At 37.0% G+C, this 9,372-nt stretch overlaps 1 pseudogene; it reads right to left on the bottom strand.

Annotated features, from left to right (window-relative positions):
- Nucleotides 1-4,265: 4,265 nt before the first annotated feature.
- On the bottom strand, nucleotides 4,266-7,947 carry LOC131306940 (casein kinase 1-like protein HD16; annotated as a pseudogene).
- Nucleotides 7,948-9,372: the final 1,425 nt, after the last annotated feature.

Raw genomic sequence — 9,372 nt, 5'->3', positions numbered from 1 at the left:
GTGTTCCATTATGGCAATCAAATACTAACATCAAGCTAAATCACCACATAACATGAAGAGAAATAGAGAAATCCCAACCAAAATAGGTTTTGAGCAAAACCTTAAGTATACCGAGTGCTACAAGCTTGAATCTACCAAGAACTAGCTCCTCCCAAGTTTTGCTACACAAGATCTAGATTAGATGTAACCCAAATACAAGATAAACAAGTATGGGTCAACAAGTGATTAAGAGGAGAAAGAGAAAAACGTGATTAAGAGTAAGGAGTTAGAGCAAAGACATAGAACATACCCCTAGTTCACCAAATTCAAAAAATCAAGTTTGTTTGAGGTGAGAAACACCTGGATCTTGAAGATTGGAGGTGTGTTTGTATAGAAATCAAAGGGTTTGGATGTGGATTTGAGAGAGAGAGAGAGAGAGAGAGAGAGAGAGAGAGAGAGAGAGAGAGAGAGTGTTTGGGGACAATTTCATGGGGTTAGGTGTGGAAAATGACTAAGGACCCCTTTTTATAGTGGTGTGTAAAGCATACAAATTTTTCAAATTTTTCTCAGGTGGTACCTGTACCACAAAAAATTGGTACCGATATCAGTCTCCTGAGAGTAATTCTACACAGCTATTGGACAGCCGGTACCTATACCACAAAAAAGTGGTACCTGTGCAAAATTTTTCCCCATTCACCTATTCGAGCCCCAATCAATCTTAACACATCATCAACACATCCAAAACAACAAAACGCATATTTCAACTATTCACCAAATTCCGATAGATAACAATATACGTACATTCGTACATTCACGTTAATTAACGCATAACTTAAATTTAAGATACGATCTTCCATATTAGCAATAATTAAAGAAAAAGGAGTTTAAAATTATGGATCCTTACATTGAGTTTAAGAATGACAATTAAATCATTGAAAAATAAACTTCTTCTTCTTCAAATTGATAGGTCATACATCAAAAACAGAGTTTGGGTAACCCTATTACGATTGTGCGATTATAACTCAACATAACAGTTTTACTGGTGCAAAGACAAATTCAGGGAACTGTTCCATAAAACCTGGAGTTTGGGTAACCCTATCCATTGCTGTTCGACTGAGATACAATCTAAGCCGTCCATTATTGAGCATGGACGCAGTTCAGATTAGCCCAACACGCATGCTATCCCCAAGGGACAACATGCACCCTGGATTCAAAAATCACTTCCCTACATTTATATCCAACCATATAGAAATTTTATATCCAATCCAAAAACTTACCCTCTGCATGGATCTTGAGGGAAGTGGGGGCAAAGAAAAGTAAGTTTGAGAAAAATGATAGCAAAAAGAGAGAGAGTTTATTGTTCATAGAAACTTGAATTTGTTATTTTCTTCCTCCTTCCTCTCTAAACCAAATAATGCGAAAATTTTTCTTTCTTTTCCACGTGTTCTAATTAACAAAGCCTTAAGTGATTAGGTAGAGAGGTTGGGATTAAAAAAAATTGGAGGTATGGAGGTCCCAAAATTATATTGAGGGATGAACAAAATATTTTAAGGATGGGTGGCCAAAATTTTGAAAACAAAAATTGGTGACAGTATTAATTTTGTAATATAAATTGGAAAAATACTATTCTCTCCGTCCCTAAATAAATATCCAGACCGCATACATAGGCCTCTAAAAAATGCATTTCTTTCACAAAAAAAATCAAATTTTTTTCACAAATCAATAGATATTAATGAGTTATTTTAAATTATGAAAAAGGTTTGAATTTTTTAACGAAAAAATTGCATATTTTTAAAAGCCTAGGTTTGCGGGCCGAACATTTATTTAGGAATGGAGGAAGTAAGAAAAAGATTGTCTTGAATATTTTTCATAAACCTATTCAATTATTCATATATGATCACCTATAACTATAACTGCATACAATCTTGTGCCTCACTATCGCTTTTAAAATAAGAATAATAGTACACAAACTAATAGTATTGCTAAAATTATTTTTCCAAAACTCTTGGTTGGGCGAGTGGAATTTTTCAAAATGATGATAGGCATACGAATATACATGATTCTAAATTTTGGGCAAAAAACCTACAAGAATTCCAATAAAAATCTGAAACATGGATAGGGCGGTTGCAAGGGATCATTCACTATTCGATCCGTCCTTGACTATATAAAGTGATCACTCATTCGATACCCAAACAATATGAGATGGTATTTCTTTAACATATATTATGTTGTAGTTAAATATTTGATAGCAAATAAAAAATGACCTATAATTTTATGAGGTTCTTTAAGATTATATTTGAAACATACATAAATATAGATACACTTATATTTGAGTAGCTTATAAACATGTGTGCACATACATTGTGCACATATCCTGCACATATGGTTTTTTAGGGCCCACATCAGGTCCTACGAAGATGTGATCCAAACTGCTCATTATTTTTAAAATATATTTTTTCAAATTTCTGGAAAAAAAATTAGTTCAATCAAATAGCGGTAAGGCCTGTTTCAGAATCTGTAGAGCGAAACTGAGCTAATTATGAAAGAGACATTACTGTTATCCAATTAAGCTAATTTTTTGCAACATGTAACAAAGTATTTTAAGGATAATAAACTGTTTGAATCATCTTTGTGTGGCATGTGGTTGACCCTACAAAGATCATAGGTGCTTGATATGTGCACATAGCAAAACTAGTGAAAATAAGAGTCAAATACTGCCACTTGTGGATCAAAAAAAAGTTCTGCCACTTGCCATGACGTGGTTCAGTCGTTGATTACGCAATCATAAGCGAAATTATGGTCTCATGTGTAGGGGTTTCAAGAAAACTATCCAAACCGCAAAATCGATTCAATCCGTTCTATTTGGTTTAGTTCTACGATTCATTGGTCAAGTTTCATAGATAATAGAAGAGTTCTACGTTGTTCGTTGGATTTTCCACCTTTAATCGATGAAGGCGTGGAAATCAAGCTACAAATTCTATACTTAAGCAACTGAGGGATCAAGGTGGTATGTTTACATGGCCTTTGGGGCTAGCCCTTTTGTTTTCTGCAGTTCTTTTGTTTTCTACAATTCTGGTGTCGTGAGGAGTGGCAATCGCCACAACTTTATAGCGGTCGCAAGTATTGTTTAATGCATGTGGCAATCGTTCAACCTTAAGTGTCGATCGCTACTTAGTTTCTATCTATCGCCAGTGATTGTGGTGATCACCAAAGTCTCTATCGAACCGAGACTGTTTTTTTTGTTTTCTGCATGTTTTCCTTCTTCCCTTTTCCCGTATATGATTTTATCTCCTATCATCACCCATATCAGTTAATGACTTAATTAAAAAGTGCATAGAATTACGAAGCTGAATACTTGAAAAAGGATGAAGGGAGTATATTTTTTTCTTGTCAATATTCACATGAAATTACTAAACAACCTTTGTTGGTTAACTACTAACTTTCAACATATGAAGGGAAATTTGCCTATTTCAAGTGAAAATAAATAAAAAGGGGTGCAAAAATCTTTCCCGAACACATAGGGTTCCATTGGGCTAATTTAATTTTTGTTAAAGATAGTCGCTATAATACAGTGCTAACTTTTAGTCATTTTTTCCTTTCGTCCAGACGAACAGTCAATCTAAGGAATTTACCTGAATCTGGTAATGATTAAAAAAAAAAACAAAAAACCAAACTCGGCCAAAAAGAAAGAGACCCTAAATTCATTACTCAAATATGCGATATATAACTTATGCTTAATAGTATATACATATACATACCCATGATGTATATGATGTACACAACACCAACTTTCGTGGTTCATCGTTCAATAACTGAGGTTGCGAAAGGTTCTTGTTTTAGCTGCACACACATTTTACACTCTTTTTACACTATGTTCCGTTCTTTAGACCTTCATTGGCCTTCGCTTGTCGTCGGCGTCCTTCGGCCTTTCCACAGCCTATCAATTTCTGGCAATAGAATAGTTTGTTGTGTATTTGTGTTTTGAGGAACAGTATACTATGATCTGTTCCTTAGGCCCTAGTTTGGTCTTCGCTCATTACTGGCATGTCTTAATTATTGTAACGGCGACAACACAGTTGTACTCTTCCTTCTTAGTATTAATGCATTTCTAACGTGTTCAAAAAAAAAAAAACACCAACTTATGCACACGCACAATTTTAGGAGATGTCGATATATTACATAAAATGAATTTCTTCAGATAAGAATGTTACCATGTCCGGTCTGTTATTCGGAGGCTTGGACCCCATTCAACCCAACGTTGAGCATCAAGTTTAACATTTGGTAGCTCATGAAACTCCATAACAAAGAGATGCAACATAAAGATTTTCCGACCATTTCTCCTGCAAATACAAACCACCACCACAACAACAACAAAAAAGCAAAATTAAGGACCGCTTGAAGAATCATCAGCGAAGAGAAACAAATAAGTGCGCGTGTATGAAACCACCTTCATATCTGTCCTAGAAAAGGTAGGACAGCGTACGGTGTCCTGCGAAAGAAGTCCAGGTTTTCTTATTGGTTTGTTAAGGATAAACGCGGCCTGCCTCCAATTCGCTGCAGTTGCAGTAATACAGAATCGCGAACTCCACCGGTTGTGAATGCCTTCGCTACAGTAGAGAAAATCTAGCTCAGCAACCTAAACATCATGGACGTAGTTAGCATGGGATCGATAAGTAGCCTGCCAAAAGGAAAGACATCCATACTTCAACATTGCGAAAAAAAAAACTGATCAGAAAATCCAGCACCCTGAGACATGACCACTCCCCATTTCATTCCTTTGGTGGCCATGGAAGTAACATAAAAACCCTCCCTCCACTTCTCTTTTATCCAGTCGAAAGGAAATGAATAGCTACAATCATAGCATTGCTGCCCATACTGTGTGCCTGGATTCATTTGATTTAAGATGAGTCAGGTGATATCTCCATTACAACTTATCAGAAAGTTTTTAACAATCAAACATCTGAGACCAACCCTTCGATATAACTACTAACGAGCTCCCATAATTGTGTCCTGCCATCGCAGTGATACTGTAGTTCTTTTTCCAGTGCTCTTCTATCCATTCCTTCAGGATCTCTTCCTTCAGAGGTAGCACAAGAGACAAGATTTTCAACGAGATACAGTTTCCACAAGCTAGGTAGAATATAATATAAAAGGAGAATTTAAGGGAAATTTCTTCTTATTCAACGGTAGTAGTATAAGATGCACCTCGTCCAAGAAACCGGGAGATAATTTGTAGACTTGAGAAGTGAAACCGGTGCCTGAATCCAAGATTAGCGTCCACAAATTTTGACAAGAAGCAACACTACTAACCAATAAGCCATCTTCCCTTCCCATCTTCTCTCTATGTGGTGGGCAACCCTCGCATCAGCCGCATTATGGAGATACCTGAAACCGCGTATCGACACAATCAATCTCGATCATCTTTAGGTGCTTGTAGTAACCATAGTAGAACCTTTCCTCTTGGACAGTATCATATATTTTCACCGGGATTGGGTGCAAGTCCAACACTCCACTTGAAGCAAAAACTTACCTTTGATCCATAGCTTGATGAGGATTCAAAACAACAATCCACTTCATCTCAGGCTTTCTCATGCGGACCTTTTTCTTGAATTGTTCCACTTCTTCCTCCTAAGTCAGCCCGACCTCTCTTGTGACCAACTTGGTGGACAAGCTTCAATGGGGGACACACAAGTTATGCACATCACGCAGATAGATACGATGATCGATTCATAAACAAATAGTAACTTCACCATCAGATTAGGACACTAAAATAGATGAGAAAACGAATACCTTCTGTGCACCCTTGGTGTTAATTGGTCTTAAATTTGGATTTGGACCAACTACTGCATTGAAAAGCGAAATATATTTTGCATAGTTTGGTTCCTCGTCAAACTTCAAGTTCACACATATTCAACAAAGAGTCTAAAAGGCCGTGGATAGAAGTGACACAGAATTCTTGAAGGTGTTGCCATCTTCCTCTTGCAAACAAGAAGTTCGTTCTCTGGACCCTACATATAACTCTATTTCAAATAGTTTTGCAGAAAACAGCATGAGGCAAACTCTATTAGCAAATGTTAGTGGCAAACCTTGTACCATTGCCAAGGAAGGCGACCACGGAGGAGGAAAATGAGAGTGTAGGCAAGAGATTCTAAATCGTCTCTCCTGCTAGCAATTCTGCCTAATTGACAATGTACACTAGTGAACCATGTTGTTCCACTGCCATTGCATGTGAGCCAACGAGCAAAAATTGACATTGGAATATCATAGAAATTAGGCAAGCATTACCCACCATCTATGTTACATGGACTCTGGTACGGGTGTTAGGAGCGGGATGTATCTAAGCATCAGATTCACCCTTCTTTTCATTTTTTGATCTGGAGATTCATTTTATTTAATCAATGAAGCACCGACACTCCTAGTTGCTTGCTATGTCCGTGTCTGACGCTTCGGGGACACGCGACCAACATTCTAGAGATGTTGGGGGACATGTGTGGGACACTCCACGTGGCGTTTTGAATAAACCATATTATTTTAAAGTAGGGGACACATTGGGAACACACCTGTGTCTCAATTGGGACAAAGATGGAAACATGACAAGGATCAATTTATGCTATTGAAAGCTTATTTCGGATGTATGTATTCCATGTCATAAGGGAAATAGTAATCATAATAGAATTTTGACCAAATAATAAAGCCCTCAGTTACCTTGTAATAGTTTGTAAAAAAAAAAAAATAAGGATTGTAAAGATACTAATCTTGGTTGTTTCTGAATCGAATAGCATTTCCTCGTCTATTTAGAATTGTCGTGTCTTGTGTCAGTATCAAGGTCTGAATCCGAGTTTGAGTCTCAGTCCGTGCTACATAAATTTCATCTTACACAATTCACACCGAAATATTCGCACTACTTATTCACATATGTCCTTTATTTTCTACGATAAATGGTGTTTACAAAGTACCTTAAGGATTTCACGCTTATTATAAGAGTTCTACTCATAGTTCATGCTAAATTTGATTTACAAAATGTTTAATTGGTGAATCACCAACTAAACATGGTAGACACGGATCCCCTACTGTTGTCCAAATGTCGAGTACGAGCCATGGCCTACAATCCACAATTTTGTCAGAAGACATACCTAAAAACATTAGGCCTTGTAATAGTTGGCAACTCAAGGAATTCCACTATCTTTTCTCTCTTAAGTCTAGTTGAAAAGTTTAATAGAGGACTTGAGGGTGGTTGGTTCTGGGGTCTTCTTCTAGATTGCTACCAAAAAAGCAATAAGAAAAGTAAAGATACTAGTTTTGGTTGTTTCCAAAATATATGGAATGTTCATGTCCAAATCTAATTAATTAGATTTTCGTGTCATGTGATCATATCGGTGCCCGAGTGCAAGTCCGAGTTGGAGTCCTTGTCCATGTCCATGCTACATAAATTTCATCCAACGATATGGAAAGCACCAAAATATATGCACTATTTCTTCACATATTTCCTTTAGTTTTCTAACATAAACGATGTTTAAAAGGTAACTTAATTAGGGCATAAATGCATTACATTAGAGTTTTATACATTACTACAATAAATTTAGTTGGTGAATCACCAATTAAACATGCCGGACACGGATCCCATACTGTTGTTTGAATGTCAAGTGCCGGCCATGGTCTACAATCCACAGTTTTGTAAGTGCTTTTCCAATAGATAACCATACAGTGAGAAGACTATAACCTGAAAACATCCGGCCTTTGGTCGTACTTGACATGCACTATTTCGCCATCTGGTAGCTATTAGTCGGAACAAATGCCACAATTAACTTATTTAAGACTAAGGATGGTGTCGCGTACAATACCTAATCCAAAATTAACCAAAAATAGCTTTTTCTCGTCTGCAATTCCCCGAGGACCAAGCAAAAAGTTCTCCGGTTTTACATTCCCATGCACATACCTTTCAGGATGCAGCTTCAGCATCTTCATCATCACTTTCAATAAAGGAAGTGGTCCAATTAGAAGAAATTTTCAAATCTTCAGAAACAACTGAGACAATTATGATCCTAGAATCACAGGATGAACAATGGAAAGATGATCCTTAGAAAATTAAGTCCCGGTATATGGACACAATGAGTTATCCAGTCCCTGAGGGGAAAGATCGATACATTTATGAAGCAATGCTTATGGAGTCTGGTTCAGTGGAAATTACCCACACACATGACAGCAAAATTGGTCAGAAAAACAGCCCAATCAGTTATAGCAAAGCCATAATTAAGATGGTTTTGCCAGTTCATCGGTGGAGAATTCACCCATAAAAATCAAAATCTATTGTCAATTAGGACTAGAAATGGGGTTTCAGTAATCCAATATAATTACTGGGATTACATAGAAGCTTGGACAAAAGCTTTTTACTACCAGAATCAGAAAAGAAAACACTCATAGTTTTTTAAGTTCTGTTCAAATCTTATTGGGCAAAATGATTTTCCAAATTGGTTTATTATTTGGTGGTCTAAATTCGGACCCCGCTCAGATTATCTTCCGCAAGAAATACAGAAGGAATTGGAGTCCTTCATACAATTTCTTCCTCAACTAAGGGGAAAAAATATTCTAGAAGGAAAAGCATTCCTTTTTGAAATGGCAACTTTTGGAATCCCTTGGATTTGGAGATGGGATATCCAATTTGAGAATAATAATTTGGGACTACCGACACTTCAGAGAATCTTCTAGTATGGGTGGTGGAAGTTTGTCCAAATTGAAGAAACTGTTTCGACAATTAAGTAAAAAACCCAGGAATTAAAACAGCAATTACAGCAACAGCAAAAATCTTCCATCAATAATCTTTTCCTGGAAATCTCGGCTCAAATTAAGGCAAAGAATCCGTCTTTATCAGATAATGAAATTGTAATTAAAACAATGGATTTTATGGAGACCAATTTTTACAGACAGCTCATAAGACAGCTGATGATGAATCTATAACATCAGCCATGAGCACAGAAGAGGACACAAATCCATTTGCTTGTTTGGCAGGGGAATCCCAAGACCCCTACGAGGATGAAGGTAAGACACCTGTTGAACCCACTTTGGGCGATTACTGGGACAGTATGACTGAAATCATTGCTGGACAGCTGTCCTCCAGGAAAGGAAAGGAAAAGAATCAATGAAGTGATAATAAAGCCAGACCTACTTTCGATGGCCGACTACTTCAATCAACTTTCGGTTGTCAATCAACAACCACCTCATCTCAATTATGAAGGATACACTCAATTATCGGATGAAATAACGGACATATATGGCGATGGGGCCCTCAGCGCACCGGACATATCTTTATTTCAAATGAATTTGAGTGTAATTTCATTTGTATTTGTATGTGAGTCCTCTATATAAAGGATGCGTCTGTTAGAGTAAACTCAGGTT

Source organism: Rhododendron vialii, chromosome 11a (assembly GCF_030253575.1).
Source record: "Rhododendron vialii isolate Sample 1 chromosome 11a, ASM3025357v1".
NCBI classification, from domain to species: domain Eukaryota; kingdom Viridiplantae; phylum Streptophyta; class Magnoliopsida; order Ericales; family Ericaceae; genus Rhododendron; species Rhododendron vialii.
This window is presented reverse-complemented; position numbering and strand designations above follow the sequence as displayed.